Raw genomic sequence first — 23,481 nt, forward strand, 5'->3', positions numbered from 1 at the left:
TATTAAAGTTAGGAGCTAGTTTTAGTCAGTCTTCTGATTTGTTTTTATTCCCACTTAATAGGGTTACTTTTGCATATTAAATTCTTTGCTATCCTAAAAAGAATTTGCTGAATATCTTTTTTGTGCCAATCCCATCCCCTGTAATATACATTTTTCCTACTAAAAGCGTGTTTCAGAGTTACAAAACAGAATTGTAATTTTTTCATTAGTATAGCCCATTAATATTGCCTTGCAATGCTGTATAATCAGGCTTTCAAAAGCACCTGTACTGCATCTACATTTCAGAAAAACTCTGAGTTAGTTGTGACAGTCTTTGGACTTGTTCCTAATATAGTTCATAATGACACTGCTGAGAACTGTTCTGTACAAGACAAAGACTACCATTTCCTTGTCATGTGGATAAAGTTGCCGTCAAACACTATCCCCCAAATGCCTGCTTTTACTACTTGTCTGTTTTTTCTGGGGAGGTGTGGTATAGCTGTTACTGTGTGTTGTGTAAATGAATTAAATACAGGCTTTTGTACTAAGCTTCCAATAAAGCAGAAGAATTTGTTGTTTTCATTAGCCTTTTAAGAGAGTATGAGCAAATAACAAATACAAAAAAGAATACAACAGACTTAGTGGAAATTGTGTACATTATATACACATCAGACATGGTTCACATTTAGTTCTCTTATGGACCATGTCCCATTTGATTGATTTGTGATGAGATCTTTTGTCCAGGGACTGTTAGAAAACAATGGCACATAAAGGTGGGAGGAAGGTTGGGGTGAGGAGGGGGGTGGGGTGGGGGTGTGTCCTGTCACAATCTGCCACTCAGACCTCTGCTCTTCAGTATCTCGTCAACAACCAATTAAGATTTTGACAAGTTAACCTCTGAGCACATACTCAGGTAAATGTGGTTAGCAGTGTGTATTTAACTGAAGTGGCCTTGATAAATTTAAGGTTGAGCATCATTGACAAAGTAGAAGGGATTTAGTTAATATTCCAGTCTGAAAGTGAGGTGAATTTTGAATAGATGTTGTACTACTCTTTGTTTATGAAATCAAATAATTCTTTGAATGTATGAGATTTGTTGAACATGTCATTATTTACTTTCACTGTAATGAAAATCCTTGTGCTTCTCATTCTGGATTCATTCCAGATTGAAAACTTACGTTCTGCTTGCCACAATCACCAGACACCTCAAGGTGTTATATGAAAGATAAATTGTAGTCAATGTTGTCATGTAGGAAATGTGACAACTAATTTGCACCCAGTAAACTCTCTCTAACAATATGTGATCGTGACCAGACAATCTGTTTTTGTGATGTTGATTGGCGGATAACAGTTGCCAAGACAACAGGGCTATCTCGTTTTGCCCTTCATGGAATAATTTATACCCCTCCAAGTGGGCACGTGAGGCCTCAGTTTAACATCTCATCCCAAAGGCAGCACTTTCAACAGTGCAGTGGTCTTTCACTACTGCAAGGCCAGGCTTGATTTTTGAGCTCGAGCCTTGAAATGGGACTTGAACTGCACACTTTGTGACGGAAGTAAGTGTGCTGTATTTTCTAATCAATCTATTTAGAGATGCTATTATACACCTTTGACAGGTGAGACTTAAACCTATGCTTCTAGGTTCAGAGATAGGGACGCTACTACTGTACCACAAGAGCCCTCGGAAGTGTGCTCTGAACTGAATCATAAACTGTTATCACCTGCTTCCAGAATTGGCTCCAAGAATAAATTTATTACTGGGCACATTGGGAATGAAAACTGAATTACTTGTCAAATCCATTGCAAAGTAACTGCTCCAAGTTATCTCTGCTAATTCCAGCCTTGTGAATGTAGATGTCAGGGATATAATCTACAAACTTTTTATGTCTTCATTAATGGAATATTTGAAAAATGACTAGACAAATGTCGACAGACACTCATATTAGAAGCACAGTGATATATATAAAGTATGTAGCTTGACAACATGTAATATAGCACAGTAACACTGAGATTTTTTTTGTTGCAGCTAGCTTGATAGTTATTAGTGTGTTTGGATTAATTGCCTTTTCTTAAAGGGAAGAAAGTTCCTTTTTCACTACAAAGCTGAAGTTTTGCAATGCACTGCTGTAAATCTAGATGTCTCATTGATATCAGGTTCAAAGTTCAAGCACTAGCACGTTATTACGACATGGGCGTAGCTTTATATATAAAGTAAAGTATTTTAATTAAACTTTCTGACAGCTTCAAAGCTGAAACTGAAGCTATCCATATCAGTGAGGATTTAACCAGTTGTTTTACAAAAAAATTATACAATCATAATTTGAAAGATACAGATGAGGAGAGGCATGTCCTGGTTGGTTGTCTGTGAAGCTTCCTGTTTTTGCGGTTATATTCTTTTGTTAGGTGATTTCTGACGTATACTGGTTGCTATGAGGATGTACCGCAGAGGGATCCAGATTCTACATATTACTTGCCAAATGGGATCCAGGTGGAGCAGGTGACTTAAGACCTACACAAACAGAGCAACCTAGCAATTGATAACCCCTTCATTACCAGACGCTGGGTGTGTTCATTTTAATTAGTCTTGGCCTTGGTTTAGGAGTAAGCTAGTGATCGCTGCCACCCAAAAATTCATTTAAAACAATGACTCCCCTTACACACACAGGCACACAGATTCTCACACACACACACACACACACACACACAAAGTTCAGGCAGAGGTAGTGTAGCATGAGCAAATGTATGCTGATGAGCTTCTGCACTCTGTCACTTGAAATTGTCACTTAAACCAACATTTGAAGGTTGGTTGCTTCAGCTTGGGGAGTCTTGTCATATCATTGGTGCTATAGTGCTATTTTAACAGAACAAAGGATTTTGGAGATCTGCACAGGACCAAATTCAAGAGTAAAACGTGGTAGAAATTGTTAAATGAGCCTGAAGAGACAAAGCTCAGTATCTGGGTAAACTTAAGGATACTTTATGGACTTCACAGAGTAAGGGCCAGAAGTCCCTTGACCTTCCAAGCAATCAGCATACCTCTATGTGTCTCTCACTCTATCCTGCCCCACCCCCCACTAATCATCGTGCATTATCCACCACAAATGTGTTCCAAGTTAAAAGCAAAACTATTACTTCTTAGAGCAGTACCACTCCTTTGCTATCTTGATTTTCAGTAAATTGTTTTCTTTTAGTACAATTATGGAACCCATTTTAGTTTTAGGCACCTGGCACAAAAAAATCTTTCGGTTTGACAAAATCAAAACACATTGTTTTAGAGATACAGTTGCCCAGCATCTGTTAATGGGTTGCTAAACCTCCATTATAGTGGCAAGAAAGCACATGTTCATTACAACAGCATCCATATATATAGCAGCTTTAGTTTATCCAAAATGCTTTACATGAATAACTTTGCAACAGAATTTAACACCAAATCATGTAATGACCTTTCAGGATTAGTGCAGTAAGATTTAAACTGCATCTTTATGGAGAGAGAGTCAGCCAGGTTTGGGGAGGGCATTCAAGAGGTTCAGACCTTGGCAGTTGATGGTGTTGTTGCCATTGGTAGGTTCAAGAAAATCAGATCCATAAGAGGTCAGCATTGGAGAAGTCCAAATACCTCAGAGGGTTGCAGGGCGAGACTGTTGCTGGACAGTAACTGCTGCCATTGTTCATCCACCTCCAGTGAGAACATGTCAACCCACTGATCTGACAGTCCAATCTTCAAAGTTTTCTCACACCTCTTCTGAATCCCACAAAAGTAGGTTTGAAGATTTTACTTGTTCCGAGCAATAGTTTATACATTTTGGGTGCGATTTTGTTAAGAACTCTTTACACAATTAGAATAATAGATATCTTAGCATTTCAAAACTAATTTGAAGCTGAAGAAACACTAATCAAGAATTCCATTAATCTTTTTAAAACTACCTTGATATAAGCTAATTTAGCTTGTTGGTTTGGAATCTTTAAAACTTCAGTCACAATTTTTGCCATCTTATGCATAGTTCAGTGTTTGATTGCTGTTTACTGGTGCTGCTCCTTGATGTAGTGTATCAATTGTCTGTCTTATGTCCTGTGAATTCTTCTTTGTCATTGCATATTGACTCACACTAAGATTTTTTTATTTATTATTTCCTGTTCTCTTTTTGCATTATGCTAGTACACCCTTATATGCACATTTTTTGCTTCATAGGGTAAAGATTCCCAGACAAAATTTAGACCTCAGTCTGCTACCTTTACTAATGTAATAAAAGTGTGAAAAGATTGTCCTTCAAGGGCATAAAAAGATGCAACATGTGAATGTTTATGTCCATTTTGTTGATATGAAGGGGTATTTTTCTTTCTTTTATTTGTGCTTTCTGTATCTGTCTTGCCAATTTTCTCTGCATCAGCCCTGACGGCATCAAGACTTCTTTGGAGTCAATGCTTTGGATGTCTTTCAATAACTTGTCAGCATTGTTCACTTATGACCAACAGCGATGTTAACAGTTTACATCGTAGGTAATTAGACCAGAGTTTTATACTAGTTTCCACTAGAATAACAAGCCAAAGTGTCAAGGCATGTTTCTGTCCTGTTCTGTCCATGTCTCTTCCAAACCGTGCACCACTGCAGACCAGTTATGGATGATGAGTCCCCCATGCCCTAAACTTTCAACAATGTTACCACTGGGAGATTTGCTCCTGACTTCTGATTTTCTATCCTTCCAGTTGGGAAAAATCCTGAGGCTCCTCCTCAGCATTCCATTTAGTAGTACTCTTGCTCTGCCAAATCCAATTGGTAGAGTGCTACATTGAGGTCCTCGCGCACTATAACCTGGTAGATAGGTTATTTAACTTATTTATGCTTACACACTGCACATTGACCAAGCATAAAGTTGCCTATTCCAATCAGACTTCAATGAGAACTTATTTCTTTTCTTAATAATTTCTGTGGATGTTTCTTCTGACAAATGGGTTGATATCCTGAGATCACAGATTTAAAATAATTGGCATAAGAACTTGAAGGGAAATGAGAAGAATATTTTAGACATTGAAGTTTGTTGGGATTTGGAACCTGCTACCTCAAAGAAGACTAATTCTCAAGCTGATGAGGAGAAGCTGAGACGTTGAACTAAATTGGACAGCTCTTCCAAAGAGTATGATAGGCTGCACGATATATTCTGCACTCTGATATTTCATGACTGACAAGGAGGAATAGGAATCCATGATATCTGTTTTTTTCCACTTTGAAAGATTATCATGTACATATGGTAGCTCCTAGAATTTTAAGCATAGGGTATTATTCCATTAGTATCCATATCCAGAATTAGCTCGAATGTCCATCTCAATCAGGCCCTGAAGTAAAATCTACTTTAGCTAGTTGCGTGAGAATAGCTCCACAGCAGAATATCGCCCTCAGAATAAACATAGCATTTTTTTTAGGCAGTAAAATGAAAGACAATGAAATAACTGCAACAAGAATACAGCCAGAAGTCAAATATTCATTCTTTTACTTTACAAGATAGATCACAATTGTTTGTGCATATCAGCTAAGTTCCAATTTTGTTTGATCTAAGCTCTGCTTTTCCTTAAAATATTGCTGAATATATTTCTACATTCTAACTGTGTGTGGCCTGGAAGGTCATTGACTGTTGTAGAAAGGTTTTTAATAGTCCTGTGAGATGCTGCTGGGCTATAAACCCCTTGTAAGCCCACCCACATGTGTGAAAACTTTGGCTGTTACAGTTGTGCCCTCATGTTGACAAGTTGTGTTGTGGAGTATAAACAAGGATCTTGTTGCAGTGTTGTGCTCTTAAAGATGGCCCTCAAAGCAAATACATGGAAATCCTTTTAACCCTCAGTTCAATGCATTAGAATTCCATACTGTATTTTGTAGGATAGTGCACCATAGAGTGGATGGGCAGGTGCATGCACTCAGTACTTCATACTTGGCCCCCTAATGCAGCAAACCTTTGGTAGGTGTGTAGATAACTGCTGACTAGGGAGGGAAGATCAAAGGGATCATAAAACACTTAGCGTCACTATATCCTTCTGGGAGCTGAATTCCAAGTGAATTCCAGATTACTTGTTCAGTTTCACCCAAGTGCACTCATAGAAACTTAAGATGAATAAAAAGGCAAGTACCTTTTGGAAGTTTGAGTATTATGCTTGGAAAAAGCCTGCATATTCCTTACCCAGGCCTTTGTTACCTTCATATTCATATACTTCAGCACTGTACTGATCTATGTCTCATTCTCTGTAAACTTGAACTCAAATAAAACTTTACTGCCTGTATCCTGCTTCACCCATTTATCATTGCCCACGAGCTCACACATCACTCCTGTCTGTGATCTATGAAGGTAATGCCTGGATCTTAAAATGATTATCCTTATTTTCAAATATCCCCAGACCTCATCCCTCCACATGTCTGTAAGGTTCTCCAGCCTGACAACTTTGTGAAGTGTCTGAGCTCCACCATTTTTGGCCTCTTGTTTATCTGTGATTTCTATCACTGAACAATTATAGCAGCTCTGTCTTCAGCTGCTTAGGTCATAAGGTTTGAAATTCCCTCCCTATTTCACTCTGCCTCTCTGCCTAAAATGTTCCTTAAAATGTATTTTTTTGGCTATGCTTTGGTTACCTTATCTACTATATCTTCATATAAGTCAGAACCACATTTTCTTTTCCAAGTGAGACACTTTGGAATGTTATGATGTACAAACGTTCGCTCATAGTTGGAATATCCTCGGCAGAATGAGTTGTTGCATGACTCATGTTTTGCTGCTGAGTTCCAATGTTATCATTCATAGTACTAAACTGACTAAAATAGTATTAAATCTCATGAGAGTTGTGTATTCATGTGGAAACTTGATGATATTTGCATTTGTCAAAATTAGACTATTGCTAAACTAAATTGCATGCAAAAACAGAAACTCACTCCAAACCCATTGAATTGAGCAAACCTGTTTTCTTTACCACAATGCGCTTGGATACAGGCTGCATATCTTTCATAAATAAAGTTTAATAACTCTGGAGTAGGGCAGGGCTGGTTACATGGAAACTGAAACCTGTCATTTCTGTGCAGGACCAGTTCAGCAATGTAGTCCTCAGGTTTTATTTTTGAAAGATGAGCTGACTCTGAAGGAACACTTTGGATTTGACAAACTAAATTTGTGAAGCCCTATCAAGTTATCCCTGTGTAGCTAAAAATGATTTTAATGCCTCCTCTTCAGTACACTATTGTTAACACATTGAGCTGGAATAACTGGCAAGCCTGACTGTGGATGCTGTCGGGTACTGTGATGACTAAACCAATCCTAACCAGAGAGAAAAAAACATTAAGATTACATCAAGGTCATTTTTATAAAATAACCATACAATAGCAAAATGTAAAACCCTGTAGCTGCAATTGTGTTTCACATCTTTCTTTTATCCCTTCTTATCCCTAGACTTACCTATTCCAATGTACGTCTGTCTGGTCTACCACATTCCATCTCCCTAAAGTTGAGACCATTCCCCTCACAGCCCAGTGCCTGTTAATTTACACTGGCTCCTGATTGAGCAACATTTTGGTTTTAATTCTCTTGTCCTTTTTTCAAATCCCTCCAATGCCTTACTGTTCCCTGTCTTTATTCAGCTCTGGCTCCTCCAAGCCTCTAGAGATATCTTTGTTCATCTAATTCTGTCTTTTGAATGGCTTTGGTTTTATTTGCCTCATTATTGATAGCCTGCAGTTGCAAAAGCCATAATCTCTGGAATTTCCTTTTGACACCTCTCTGCCTCTAAAGCTGTATTTTCTCCTTTAAGACACTCGTAAAAACTACTTTGAGTAAGTTTTTTTGTCATCAGCGTGGGTTGATGTCATATTTTGATTGCAATAGTTCTAAGAAGCACTTTATGATGCTTTATTGAGTTAAAAGTGTGACATAAATGTAAGTTGTTACATGATTTATTTGCCCTGTATTTGTCCTCTCTTTCACTCAGCATTATAATGTTAAATGTCACATCTGAAACGTGCTTAACAAGTACAAAATATTTCAGCAGTTCAATTAATTAGGAACATTTATTGTTATCATAACCTGCAGAACAGAGCTCAATTAAAAGACATCCACGGTTCGGACTTATTGAATAGGGCTAATAATTTTCCTTTTCCTGATTGCAGGAGGAACTATGGAATCTGAAAAGGATACAATTAAACATGTGCAGACAGGTAAAGGAACCGATTATACGTGGCAGCTACGCCTGAAATTTCTGAAAAAGAGCAAAGAATTACATTGATGTGCCATTCACAAGAAGTACCGTGAACAAGGAAGTGAGCACATTTATTGGTGTTTCGGCAGAAAAGCTGGAGTCCACTGTTGCTGTTTATTGTATACTCTTTCACATATATTTCCACGTTCTTCTCGTGGATGAGTCGATTTCTCCAATGTATGTGTAAGCAGATGTGTCTTGCATGCCAAATTTTAGAATAATATGGAAGAGAAGATTTTTAATGTTTGCTAGTAATTTTTTGACTTTGATTAAGCATTACTTCTATTATGGCTGCATATATTTCTGTTTCAAATGCATAGAAACTCCACAGAAACTTCATTTAGCTGGAAATGTACTCATAGTTAAATAGGTTAAAATTAGGTGTCAAAAATAATGATTTATATTCCCAGTTTGACTGGGGGTGTGGTGGTTTCTGAAAGGTTTCCTCACATACCATTTTGGATTGGGTGAAAGAAAATCTTATGGAAATCTCTGTAAATTTTGAACAATGATCATTAAATGAGTCATTAGAAATGATGAAGAAACACCCTGTGGCCCTTTGTATGCCTGCATTAAAGTTTTTCTTTACATTGCTTAATAAAGAAGGAAAATTGGAGGTCTGTATAGGGTTATTTTTGACACTGTGAAGGCAACTTGTGGCACACTGGTAGTGTTCCTACCTATAGCTCAGTAGCTCTGGGTGCAAGTTCCACCTGCTCCAGAGGTGTATCGTGACAAGTTTGAAATGTTGATTAACCTCAACTCAACTTAAATACAACTCAGCGAAGAGAGAGCCCCAGAAAATGCATGGCTTTAAAACACCCAAATATTTAACCGCTATCAGTAAAAATCTGGAGAGGGTGCTAACGCATTTCTGATCCTATGTAAGAATGCAAAGTTACATATTTGCGGTTCTCTTGATCCATGATAAATTGCCCGTAGTGTTAGGTGCATTAGTCAGGGGTAAATGTAGGGGAATGGGTCTGGGTGGGTTGCTCTTCAGAGGATCGGTGGGGACTTGTTGGGCTGAAGGGCCTGTTTCCACACTGCAGGTAATCTAATCTAATCTAATCTAATCTAATTAAGTAGGTTAGATGTGCCATCACTGTAGGCAAACAACTATTGTCATGGCAGGTAAATTATTCCATAACAGCAATGAGACAAATTAGATTATTCTTTTCAGTGATGTTGATTGAGGGATAAATGTTGGACAGAACAGTAGATAGAACTCTCTTCCTCTTATTCAGAAAAGTGCCATGGGATCTTTTAAATCAATCAGACCAGACAGGGCATTCCAGAGCTACTGTCTAACATCTCTTCAGAAGGTGACACATCCAATGATGCAGGTTCTTCCTCGGTATTGCACGGGACTTTTAACCTAGATGAAGCATTAAACCTAATGCTGAATGAAAGATGAGGAAGCATTCTGCTGGTATTTTCTGAAACATGCTCATTCAGTGTTTGAGAGTTACATAATTACAAATTAATCTGTGCCACATTTCTAGAAGCCTAACGTAGGTGTCTAGAAATTTTTGGTTCCCAACAAATAGATTGTAGACAAGAGCTGAATTCCCGAGTTGAAGTGAGAGCGACTGATCTTGACATCAAGACTGCATTTGACCAAGTTTGTCAATAAAGAGAAAACATGACTCAATGGGAATCAGGTGGAAAAACTCCTCGCTGGTTGCCGTTATAGCTACAGAAAGGAAGATACTTGTGGATGTTAGAGGTCAGTAATCCCAGCCCCAGGACATCGCTGCAAGAGTTCTTCAGGGTACTGTCCAAGGCCTAACCGTTTTCGGCTGCTCTATCAATCACCTTGCCTTCACCATAAGGTCAGAAATGGGAATGTTTGCCAATGATTGCATAATGATCAGTATCATTCATGACTCTTCAGGTACTGGAGTAGTCCATGTTCAAATGCAGCAAGACCTGGACATTTCAATTCCCGCCTCAGGGGACTGACTGTGTGGAGTTTGCACGTTCTCCCCGTGTCTGCGTGGGTTTCCTCCGGGTGCTCCGGTTTCCTCCCACAGTCCAAAGATGTGCAGGTCAGGTGAATTGGCCATGCTAAATTGCCCGTAGTGTTAGGTAAGGGGTAAATGTAGGGGTATGGATGGGTTGCGCTTTGGCGGGTCGGTGTGGACTTGTTGGGCCGAAGGGCCTGTTTCCACACTGTAATGTAATCTAATCTAATATCCAGGGTTGGGCTGACACGTGACATTTTGCTCAATACAATGCCCAGGCAATGATCATCTCCAACAAGAGAGAATGTAATCATTGCCTCTTGACATTCAATGGTGTTCCTTGACTGTCATCATCCTGGGGGTTGCTATTCACCAAAAATTGAACTGGACCAGCTATATAAATAGAGTAGCTACAAGAGCAGGCTAGAAACTATGCATCCAGCAGCGAATAACTCACCTCCTAAATCCCACAAAGCCTGTCCGCTGTCTACAAGTCACATTTGTTTGGATGAGTGCAACTCTAACAATACACAAAAGTCTTGGCACCATGCAGGACAAAACAGCCTGCTTGGTACGTCATATCCACAAACATCCATCAATGATGTTCCATAGTAGCAATATGTGCCATCTACAAGATGCACTGCAAAAATTGGACAGCATCTTCTAAATCCATTATTGGTATCATTTAGAAGGATAAGGGCAGCAGATACATGGAGACACCACCACCATCTACAAGTTCCCCTGCAAGCCACTCATCATCCTGACTTGGAAATATGTCACCAACTCTGCAGTGTCACTGGGTCAAACTTCTGGAACCTCCTCCCCACCAGCATTGTATGCCTACCTATATGAAATGGACAACCACAGTAGCTCATTACCACCTTCTGCAGGGCAACTGGAGATGGCAATAAATGTGGTCAGTAAACAATCGGATAAGGTTCCCCATGGAAAACTGGTTAACAAGGTTAGATCTCATGGAATACAGGGAGAACTAGCCATTTGGATACAAAACTGGCTTGAAGGTAGAAAACAGAGGGTGGTGGTGAGGGGTTGTTTTTCAGACTGGAGACGTGGCGTGCCACAAGGATCAGTGCTGGGTCCACTGCCTTTCGTCATTTATATAAACGATTTGAGTGTGAACATGGGAGGTATAGTTAGTATGTTTTCAGATGACAACAAAACTGGAGGTGTAGTGGACAGCAAAGAAGGTTACCTCAGAGTACAAATGGGCAATGGACTGAGGAATCGCGGATGGAGTCCTGGGGACTGTTGCTGAACAGTGAAACCTTGGAGTGCACGTTCATAATTCCTTGAAAGTGGAGTCGCAAGTAGATAGGATAGTGTAGAAGGCATTTGGTGTGCTTTCCTTTATTGGTCAGAGCATTGAGTGTAGGAGCTGGGACAACATGTTGCAGATGTATAGAACATTGGTTAGGATAATTTTGCAAGATTGTGTGCAATTCTGGTCTCCTTCCTATCGGAAAGATGTTGTGAAGCTTGAAATGGTTCAGAAAAGACTTACAAGGATGTTGCCAGGGTTAGAGGGTTTGAGCTATAGGGAGAGGTTGAATAGGCTAGGGCTGTTTTCCCTGGAGTGTCAGAGGCTGAGGGGTGACCTTATAGAGGTTTATAAAATCATGAAGGGCATGGGTAAATAGACAAAGTCTTTTCCTGGGGTTGGGGAGTCCAGAACTAGAGGGCATAGGTTTAGGGTGGGAGGGGAAAAATTTTAAAGGGATCTAAGGGGTAATGTTTTCATGCAAAGGATGGTGTGTGTATGGAATGAGCTGCCAGAGGAAATGGTGCAGACGATTACAATATTCAAAAAGCATCTGGATGGGTATATGAATAGGAAGGGTTGAGAGGATATGGGCCAAGTGCTGTCAAATGGGACTAGATTGGGTTGGGATATCTGGTCAGCATGGACAAGTTGGACGGAATGGTCTGTTTCCATGCTGCGCATCTCTATGACCAGTCAGCAGTTTCCACATCCCATGAAAGAATAAAGCAAAAATATCTTTGTTACTTTACTGAGTTTGTGAAAAAGTGTCTTAATTCATCAAGTTGTGCTCAACTTTCTTGTGAATATGTTACTCAAGGAAGAAAGGATAAACAGACTGGTATTAATCTATCTCTTTGTTATAGCTTCAGACTATTTTGGAGCATTAAGCGTCAATAGATTTGAACTGAATTCATCAATTTGTAACCGCATAGTAAACTCCCATGCACTTTGAATAAATTGCGTGGCGGAAAAGTAGAGATGAGGCTACAATCAGATCTGCTATATGGATTCATAGAGTTTTTACAGCACAGAAAAGAGCTCTTCAGCTCATCATGCTCACATGGGACGCTAAACATCCAGCTACTATAATATATTTTTCCAGTACTTGGCCTAGAGCCATACGATGTTTTCGAATGGCAGAGTAGTCTTGAAGAGCCATGCTTTTCCCCATTTATATGTTCATGTAAATGAACATCCACATATTATATTTTAGGTGGCTTGCTGAGGGGAGACTGTTGACTAGGATTCTGTAAGGCTCCCTTGCTAATCTTCAATGGAGCTATTTTTGCATTCTCTTTCCTGGCAGTGCATTCAGTATTATACTGAAGTAAACTGGCAGGTGTTACACTTTTGCGGTTGCAGGGGAATGTGCCATGGAGCTGTGGAGGGGTATGTTGAGAGCGATGGAAGAGTGGACCAAGGTGTCTTGGAGGGAACGATCTTTGCGGAAGGATGAGAGGGGGATATGTGTCTGGTGGTGGAATTCTGCTGGAGGTGACTGCTAATGATCCTCTGGATGTGGATGCTAATGGGACTCTATCGCTGTTGTGGGACAGAAGAGAGTGGGTGATGGCAGAAGTGCAGGAGATGGGTCGAACCTGGCAGAAGGCCCTGTCAACTACAGTGCTGGGGAATCATCAGTTGAGGAAGAAGGTCGACATTTTGGAGACCCCATTGTTGAAGTTGGCATAATCAGAACAGGTGCAACAGAGACAGAGGAACTGGAAGAATAGAATAGAATCTGTCTAGGAAGAAGGGCTTATGCCCGAAACGTCGATTCTCCTGTTCCCTGGATGCTGCCTGACCTGCTGCGCTTTTCCAGCAACACATTTTCAGCTCTGTCCAGGAAGTAGGGTATGAGAATCAGGTTTGAGAATCAGTGGGAATCAGGTTTGTAGTGGATATTGGCGGACAGCCAATCCCCGGAAATGGAACAAAGCTGTCAAGGAAGGGGAGAGAGGAATCAGAGAAGGACCAGGTGAAGATGAGAGGAGGGTGAAAATTGGAAGCGAAATTGATAAAGTTTTCCAATTCTGGACGAGAGGGGGAAGGAGTACCGATGACATCATAGATATACCAGAGAAAGAGTTGTAGGTGGGGGCGGAATAGGACTGGAACAAGACATGTTCGATGTATCCCACAAAGAGACAGATATAACTGGGGCCCGTGCGGGTACCCATGGTCACTCCTCTGACCTGAAGAAAGTAAGAGGAGTTAAAAGAGAAGCTTTTGAGGATGAGCTTGGCCAGGCAGAGGAGGGTGGTGCTCATTGCTATGTTTCAGGCTTCTCATCCAGGAAGAAGTATAGGGCCCTGAGACCATCCTGATGGGGGATGGATGTGGAAAGAGGAGGCAGCTGGAGCCTGCAAAATGGAAATTTTGAAACCGATGTAAAGCATCAGAGGAATCGTGGATTAATTTGGTGAGGTGTGGAAACCAAGAAAGAATCGTAGAGAGGAACACCAGGATTCACAAAATACTTGGGGATAGAGCTGGCTTTCGCATAGAGAAAAGCATGTTAATAGGTGAAGTCAGACTAAGGGAGAACAAAATGAATTCCAAAACAGAGTTAACATGTATATATGTAAATGCACAGAATATAGCGAATGAGGTTGAGGAGTTACAGACGTGGATTGCCATGTGGAAATGTGATGTTATTGGGATAACAGAGATCTGGCTCAAGGAGGGGCAAGTCTGGGTGTTAAACATTCTGGATATAATTTATTCAACAAAGATAGAAAAGGAAGGGAAGGAGGATGGTTAGGAGTACTCGTTATGGAGATCATTGCAATGTTTGAGAGAGAGGATGTCTCAGAGAATTTGAGGACAAAGTCAATTTGGCTAGAACTAAAGGATAAAAAGGGTATAATTGATGTAGTCTATAGACCACCAACTGGTGGAAAGGATTTAAAGGAACAAATCTGCAGGCAAATTGCAGAAGAATGCCAGCATTAGACTGTAGCTGTAATGGGGATTTTAATTAACCAAATGCAGACTGGGATACTGTAGTGTAAGGGGCAGAAAAGGGCAAGTGTTCCTGGATTGCGTTCAGAAGAGTTTCCTTAAGCAGTGTCTGTCCAATTCAATAAGAAAGGTTGCATTGTTGGATCTTGGTCCTTGTAAATAAGATATCACAAGTGGATCAATTGTCACAAGGGGAACATTTAGACAACAGTAATCATTGAATCATAATGTGGAGGGTAGTGGTGGAGAATGATATGCAACAGTTCAGAATAAGAAAAATCAATTGACGAAGAGTTGACTTAAATGGGACAAGAGCCAAGCTGGGCAGGATTGATTGGATCAGGAGGTTTGGGTGAAAAACAGTCAGAATAATGAGCTAACCTTCAAAGAGCAATTGATTTGGATACAAATCGAGGTATTGCCTCTATTGGGGAAGGTAGGAAAAGCAAATTCAGATTTCTCTGGATGACAAAGGAGGTAGAAATTAATATTGGAAAGAAAAATTGTGCCTCCCAGGTAGGAGGCTGGGAGAACACAGCAGTCCCGGCTGCATCAGGAGGTGGAGAAGTCAACATTTCGGGTGTAACCTTTCTTCAGACCCTGCCTGTATATTTTGAATTCCAGTAACTGAAGTTTTTCTGTATCTATGACAGGCATAAGGCAGAAAATACAATTGAGAGAAATATTGAAGGCTTAGAGAGGAGGTGAAAAAGCAAATAACAAAAGCAAAGAGGAATGAGAAACGACTAGCAGCTAACATTAAGGGAAATCCTAAAGTCTGCTATAGGTATATAAATAGTTAAACACAGTGATTAAAGAAGTAGCAGGGCTGATTAGAGACTAAAAAAGGATTTACACATGGGGCAGAGGCACCTACCTGAGGTATTAAATGAATACTTTGCATCTGTCTTTACGAAAGAGGATGCTGCCCAGTCCATGATGACAAAGGAGAAAACTCTCTCCAGAAGGGTTCAAAATTAAAGTGAAAAATCTTGGATAGATTGCAGGTACTTGAAGTTAACAAGGCACAGGATCAGGTCAGGTGCATGCAAGAATTTTGAAGAAATTGCTTAGAAATTGCTTACATGGTTCAGTCTTTCCTGAATTCAGGAGTAATGGCAAAAGGCTGCAGAATTGCAAACATTACAGCCCTGTTCAAAAAGGATTGGAAGTACAATCCCAGTAATAACAGCCCAGTCAGTTTAATTTTAGTAGTGGGGAAGCTTTAAGAAACAGTTATTTGGGATAAACTTAGTAGTTACATGGAAATATGTGGGTTGATTGGGAAGAGCCAGTCTGGATTTCTAAAGGAGAAATCACGTTTAGCCAACTTGTTGGCATTTTCTGAAAACATAACAGAAAGGCTCAATGGGGAAATGCTGTTGATGTGATGGACATGAATTTCCAGAAGGTGTTTGATACAGTGTGACACAACACACTTGTGAGCAAAGTTATCGGTCAGATATAAAAGGGACAGTAACTATGTGAATAAAAAATTGGCTGTGATAGAAAACAGCCAACAGATCTTTTTTGGACTGGATCAAGGTTTGTAGTGGAGTTCCTAGGGGTTGGTTGGGACTCTTGCCTTTCCTGATATACATTAGTGTTCTGAATCTTATTGTGCAGGGGACAATTTCACAGTTTGCAGGTGACAGGAAACTTGGAAGATTTGTAAACTGTGAGGAGGACAGGGTTGTACTCCAAAAGGACAATGGGGGAAGGTGAGGACTGCAGATGCTGGAGAGTCAGAGTCGAAAAGTGTAGCATTGGAAAAGCACTGCAGGTCAGGCAGCATCTGAGGAGCAGGAGAGTTGACGTTTCAGGCATAAGGAATAAAGGGCTCATGCCCAAAACGTCGACTCTGCTGCTGCTCGGATGCTGCCTGACCTGCTATGCTTTTCCAGCGCCACTCTTTTCGAGTTTCAAAGGACAGTGACAAGATGGTGGAGTGGGTGGACAGATGGCTGATGAGGTTTAGTTGGAAGAATTTTGAAAGACAATATCAAATAGGGGATATATTCTAAAAGAAGCGCAAGAGTAGAGGGACCTGGTTGTATAAGTGCACAGATCATTGAAGGTGACATGACAGATGGCGAAGGAAGTTAATGAAGCAAACAGTGTACTCAGCTTTATTAACAGAGCATAGTGTATAAGAACAAGGATGTGATGTTGAATTTGTATAAGAATTTTGTTAGGCCTCAGCTGGAGAATGGTGGACAGTTGCAGATGTCACATTATAGGAAATATGTGAATGGATGGAGAGGGTGCAGAAGCAATTTACAGAAATAGCTCCAGGAATAAGAAACTTCAGGTTCAACTAAAGCATTCAAGGGAACATTGGATGATTATTTGGATAAAAATGCTGTGCAAGAGAATAAGGAAAAAGCAAGAAAAAAGGCATTAGGTAATGGTGCGCAGGCACGCTGGGCCAAATGGCCTCCTGCTATGCTGTAACAATTCTGTGCTTCTGTGATTTAGTCCATCACTTCAGAGCAATATTGAGAGAGAAAAAACACTGCCAGGAATAAGAATGCAAAAATGTGCTGTCAAGGGTTGTTGACGCCAAAATTTAGCATTTCAGCACTGGCCTTGAAATGAGGAGCCTAGCACCAATCCAAGATCAAATTTGGGATCTTTGTCATTTTAAATGTGCAGAACCTAATTGTATGCTATTTTTACTTAAATGATAGTTTGCAGGATTCTTTTTGGCATGTTGTTGATAATACATTCCGTGTGGTTAAATAAATAAAGGGGTAATTGATTTGCAAACAGCTATTGAAGTGTTGAGAATCTACACCCACTTATTGCTTCAGTTTTGTTTGTCACCTCCAGGTGCAAATCTTCTTTGTTTCTGGATTGCTATGATCTAGTGAGAAGAGTTGTGGTCTCATCTTTTGACCAAGAAATCAGGCTTACCTATTATGCCACCCTTCCCATCACAATAACTCAAGAAGAGATGGAACCTGGGGATCTAGTGTTCATTTCAGGAACCTACTTCAAATCCAAAAGTATTGTCAATTCTGTGATCTATCATTATTGTATACACCACATTGGTTGCTTTGATTATATCTAAAGCTTTTTGCATTTTTAAATTTCCAAAACAATTTAATTATCATCATCGCAATTGTAAAATTAACTATTGATCAGCTGCGATTCCCACCAACTATCAAGCAACCAATTCTCAGCCTTTTGTTACTCATTACCAAACCACTAAGACATTTGTGTAAAAAACCTCCATAGATAACTCAACCACACATCCTTCCATCTTTCCTACAGTGAAAAACCCTACTTCACTGTTGATCTTAATTCTCGGTAACTCATTTAAGAGCAGAAAAAGTATGAATTTCGATTTGTATATTTACACTCGGAACCCTGGCTAGAGTCTATTGTACTACTTTAGTCATATATAAGCCATCTTTTAACTTTTGGGTTATAACAATTCCAGCAAGGTTTCTTCTTTTGCCCCACCACAAATACTTTAGAGTCTTCCATAGGATTTCTCTTTGTCACTCAACCTCAGCTGCATGCTCTGTCTCATTGACATTGTGAAGGAGTGGTGCAATCTTCTGGTGGCACTCAGTTCTACCTCTCCACCATCCCCCTTGACTTTGCCACTGTTGTCAGGTCACCTGTCTTGGGTGAGCATCGATATTCCTCTGTTTCAACATTAAGGAGAGGAAAACCATCCTGCTCATCTACCCAGAATATTAGTTACCTCAGAGATCATCATTGGATTGAACCAAGCTGCATGCAACTTTGGCATCTGATATGAATTTCTAATATGTAAGTGCTCGATCATATAAAATAAACTGTTGTATCTATCTCTGTAGCAGTCAGTTTTAATCCTACTTCGAGGCACTTGTTGCTGAAACATTCACCCACCATATTGTGACATTCAGATTTGACTGTTTCAATGAGCTGCCGGTCAGTTTCCTATTCCATTTCCTCCATAAACTTCAGCTGGTCCAGCCTCTTGATTAGCACCACATCCTTAAACACCCATCGCCTCCATCACTGATTCTCAGTCACATCAATGTGTACAATCTACAAGATGCACTTCAGAAATTCGCCTTAGACAGCAGCTTCCAAACCAACAACCACTTCCACCTAGAAGGATAAGGGAAGCAGACACTTGTGAACAATACTCTGCAAGCAACTCACCATCCTGATCTGGAAATATATTGCCATTCCTTCCATGTCGCTGGGGCAAAATCATGGAATTCCTTCCCTAATGGCATTTTGGGTCCACGTGCAGCTTATGGACTGCAGCTGTTAAAGAAGGTATCTCACGACCACCTTCTCAAGGACAACTAGGGATGGGCAATAAATGCTGGCCACCCCATGCTATGAGGGAATTTACAAAGTTGCTAGTTTCCTGCACCTTTAAGAGTTGCCCACATGAATGAAATTGAAATTGAAATTGCTATTTTGTTTCTTCAACAATAATTAGGTTAGATTGTTGAATCGATGCCAGGAAAGACAGAGCTTTTCTTTTGTTAAACTTATCACAATCGGGGAAACTGTGTGCTATAGAGGGAAACCTTCTCAGTAATCTCCTATGCACAACAGTCCTATCAGAGACCCTGCCACATTATCTGTTTACATTGAGGACACAAATATCTTGTATCAAGAGCTAGTCATCCCTGTAAATGTCCTTTGTTGTGCACAGCCTCTGTATTTTAATTCATGGTTCCTTTACGTTGTGTTGCTAGATTTAGGGTGTGTGCAGCAGGACATACAGATTGCTACAGTCTTTCCTGCATGGCTACACATACGTTTGGCTCAGCAGGACTTCTGCTAGAGACCTCTTAGTGAGTCAGTAATTTCTTTTATTTCCCTTTTCCTCTTACTTAAGAGCAAAATTTCAAGACTGATGTGAGATTCGGTAGAACTGCTTAATTGAAATTTATTGTGGAAAGTTATCCTTTGGAAGATGACTTTTGGAAGGGCAATATGCTGTATTGATAATTGTGTGATCTGCATTAAAAGTAGACCTCAAAGATTCATTATTACAATTACCACACTGTATTAGGTCATTATTTTCAAGGGATGTATTGTGATGGGATCTTTCAGTCACGAAAGAAACTATTTCAAGGATAAGAGAAGGAACAGCTAATAATTTTTGCGCCCATCTGTACATCAAAAGACCCTTTCAGTACAGTGTAATGTGTTATTTTTAATTTATTTTTATTATTTGTTTATCAATAAAGCATCTCTACCCTTATGGTTAGAATGTAGAACCCACTATCACAAGAAGTAGTTAAAGCCTTTACACAGAGGCTAGCTCAGCATATAAAGGAGAAAGGAATAAAAGGTTGTGATGGAGTTAGACAAAATAAGGTGGGAGAAGACTGTTGGAGCATAAACCTTGGAATGGAATGGAATACCTGAGCCGACTAGTCTGTTTCTGCGCTGTACATTCTATGTACAGTGGAAACTCAATTATCCGAACGAGACAGGAGGGCACTATTTCGTTCGGATAATCGATTATCCAGAAAATCGATTATATGCCTTTCTTCTGGGGCTCAGAGTTTTTAAAGACTGCTCCCCGTTCAGGAGACAAGCAGCAGCACACAGCACGCAACACCCCACCCCCAACACCGCACCCCCCTCCCCCCATCCATGTCTAGCACTGCCTCCCAACCGGGTCCAACACCGTCCCCAAACCCACCCCCACAACCCGGTCCAACCCCGCCCCCTGCCCCCCAACCCAGTCCAATCCTGCCCCCCGCCCCCTGTCCCCAACCCGCTCCAATCCCGCCCCTGCCCCCCAGCAACAAATGTGCAAGTCCCTGCCCCCAACCCCGGCCAAGTCCGGGGCATCCGGACTGTACACCAACAACAAGACTGCTGTTACAGCTGCCTTTGTGGGGTAAGTCTCCAAAGAGCACACACACACACAACCTTTTACTGCAAAGCTTTGACCAATTTCACATTTGCCCCACACAGGACAATGTTGGAGAGATTATTCCTGGGAAGCTGGGGTGGGGGGGTGGTGATGGTTAAGGTACACCCTTCTGTAGAACTCCAGGGAAATTGTGGGGGGAGAGAGAGGGCGGGAGGTCAGTCATTTGGAGACGGTGCCTGTTTAATCACTGTAAACAAAAGATGTGATCACTGTTGGAAACACATCTTTGATGTAATGTATCTATTGGGACCTCGAGATTTCCTTCGGATAATCCAATTTTCAGTTAATTGGTATTCGGACAATCGAGGTTCCCCTGTAGTTCCATTAATAGTAACATAAAAGCCACAAGAAAAAAATCAGTGTTCATTTCACAGTGTGCATTCCTTCATGCTTTGCAGCTCCATTTATTACACTCTCTTTATCTGCTTTATTAAAATACTGAACATTTTTTTCCTTTTGCTTACAGCCATACGCCAACGCCGTGACATTGTCCATGTTGAGATTAGATTGGAGATGAAGAGTGGACTCTTGATGCTCACTGGGCAAGGGGCATAGTTCAGTGTTTCAAATCCTTCAAGTTTGTTTCCAGCTCTTCTGGGAATATGAAGTACCATTTAAATTGATCAACATATGGCCACAGGGGATCTGTATGAGGTAAATGCATGATTATTACTGATCTGGAATATCTCATAGATTCACTAGATTGATTCCAGAAATGAGGGGTTTGTCTTATGAAGAGGGATTGAATAGTTTAGTCCTATGCTCTCTGGGATTTAGAAGAATGAAGGGAAATCAAATTAAGGTATTCAAGATGATAAAAGGTATGGATAAAATAGATGTGGAGCAGATGCTTCCTCTTGTGGGGCATTCTAGAACGACAGCTCATAGTCTTAGGATAAAGGGTAGCAAATTTAAACAGAGTTGAGACAAACTACTTCTCCCAAAGTATTGTGAATCTGTGGAATTGATGACCCCAAAGTACGGTGGATGCAGGGACAGTGAATAAATTTAAGGAGGAGTTAGACAGATTTTTAATTGGTAATGGGTTGAGGGGAGGAAAATGGAGGTGAGGAGCGTATCAGCCATGATTGAGTGGCGGAGCAGACTCGATGGGCCAAATGGCCTAATTCTGCTCCTACATCTTATGAACTTATACAGAGCATCCACAAGAATTGCCTTATTGAATCTAGTTGAAAATAAATAGAAGATGCAGCCAAAATAATCAAGTAATCTTCCAGACTCTCTCATATACAAATACACCGAGGATTAGGGAGAAACAGGTCAGCAGTGATGTAATGATTCTGATTGGCAGAGCTGAGTTTTCCCTACTGACTTTGGAATTCTGCCATTAAATGCTCCATTGGAAAACATTCACTCTTTGTGAGTCTCCCCAGAGCAACAGTTAAGGACCAGGAGCTAGTTTTTCTGTCTCATTTAGAATGGTTGGTGGGCTTTTGAAAGTGGAGGGTCAGTCAGAGACCTTTCAGCTAGAAACCAACAATAGGATGCCACCATGAGGGGTAAATGAAGGAAAGGGCATCCGAAAATATAGATGGTCCCTCTCTAGTTTTTTCAAACTCTGAAGTTAAAATGGCCTTTTCAGTCTGACAATTTAGGGCTTGCCCGTCTCAGTTCCCACCTCCATAGTGAGAAACCTGCCCCATCTCTTTCTTAATATCATTGTGAAACCAGCCATGCGGTCCCAGATTAATTCTCCCTCTTATCTCCTCCTTTTCTCTTTTCTGATGAAGATATAGATGATCATCACTCATCACTTTAATTATGATATATCTGAAATGGGGATCTAAATAATGCTGGGAGTACTGAGTTTCCAGTCAATACAATGGTACTTTGTGGTGTCTCACGTTTGCTTCAATGTGACATGTTAAGACTTTGCCTTTATGCACATTTGAAAAGACAGAGGGAAAGGCCAGCTGACCCCTCAATACTGGCCCAAACTCTTGTGATGCAAGCAGTGATTGTGACACAGTGATATCTGAGTGCAAGTCCTGAGCTTTACCATCTCTACAATGTACATTGAATTCAATCGCTCTGAGCGGTAAATCCCAACTCTAAAAGCACACCAATATGGACTTATTTTTCACTCTTTTGGGTGAGTTGGGCTGACAATATGCTGCCAGAGTATGCGATTACCTGGGAAACTGCATACAAAAATCTCATTTCTTTCAGACAGAAAGGAACAGTGTAAAATTGACTTGGGCGGAAGTCATGGAACATGTGACGTAGGCGATGTCATTGGCGGTGTTCCGTTGAGTGACCTCAGTTGGGGCGGTAGTGGGTGTGGCAGAGGCAACTACAGGGGCGGAGATAACATGTCGAGTAGACTTAGCATTAGTTTCAGTGATAAAACCTTCTCCCACCCTGCCTCCAGTAAAAACACTATCCATTCTTCCCAATTTCTCTGCCTTCCCCACATCTACTGCCAGGAGGACCAATTCCACCATAGAACACCACAGATGGCCTCCTTTTTCCAAGACCGCAATTTTCCCGGCCATGTAGTTGACAATGCCCTCCTCCACTTCCTGTACCTCCGCCCTTGAACCCCACTCCTCCAATCACAACAAGGACAGAACCCATTTGGTCCTCACCTTCCACCCCACTAACGTCCAGAAACATTGCATCATCCTCCGCCATTTCTGCTACCTACAAACAGACTCCACCACCAGGGATATATTTCCCTCCCCACCCCTATCTGCGTACAAGAGAGATCATTCCCTTCACAACTCCCTTGTTAGGTACACACTGCCCTCACCCCCCACCCCAACAATCCACCCTCTACTCCCAGCACTTCCACCTGCCACCACAAGAAGTGCAAAACCTGCACAAACACCTCCCCCCCTCACCTCCGTCCCCAAAGGACCCTTCCACATCCAACAGAGATTTCCCTGCACTTTCACACACATCATCTATTGTGTCCTTTGCTCTTGATGTGGTCTCCTCTACACTGGGGAGACAGGACGCCAACTTGCAGAACATATCAGAGAACATCTCTGGGACACACACACTAAACAACCCCACTGCCCCATGGCCTAACACTTTAACTTCCTTTCCCTCTCCACCAAGGACATGCAAGTCCTGGGCCTCCTCTACCACCAAACCATAATGACGCGACACCTCATCTTCCACTTTGGGAC

The 23,481-nt window shown here is 41.0% G+C and overlaps 1 protein-coding gene across 10 annotated transcripts in view; it reads left to right on the forward strand.

Annotated features, from left to right (window-relative positions):
• LOC122540403 (protein polyglycylase TTLL10-like) overlaps window positions 1-23,481 on the forward strand; it is a 159,576-nt gene that overhangs the window by 3,917 nt on the left and 132,178 nt on the right. For 5 of the 10 annotated variants that reach the window (XM_087980323.1, XM_087980328.1, XM_087980330.1 and 2 more), the window contains exons 1-3: window positions 2,452-2,542; window positions 8,117-8,164; window positions 20,793-20,980. The gene's annotated coding sequence lies outside the window, so the exon portion shown is untranslated. Of the gene's footprint in view, window positions 1-2,451; window positions 2,543-3,282; window positions 3,737-7,103; window positions 7,309-7,533; window positions 7,784-8,116; window positions 8,165-20,792; window positions 20,981-23,481 lie in introns of those variants that run through there. The other 5 variants (XM_087980325.1, XM_087980324.1, XM_087980326.1 and 2 more) reach the window with 5 other exon arrangements.

Source organism: Chiloscyllium plagiosum, unplaced genomic scaffold (genome assembly GCF_037043375.1).
Source record: "Chiloscyllium plagiosum isolate Xiang-an unplaced genomic scaffold, Cpla_swu_hap1 HiC_scaffold_37, whole genome shotgun sequence".
NCBI classification, from domain to species: Eukaryota; Metazoa; Chordata; class Chondrichthyes; order Orectolobiformes; family Hemiscylliidae; genus Chiloscyllium; species Chiloscyllium plagiosum.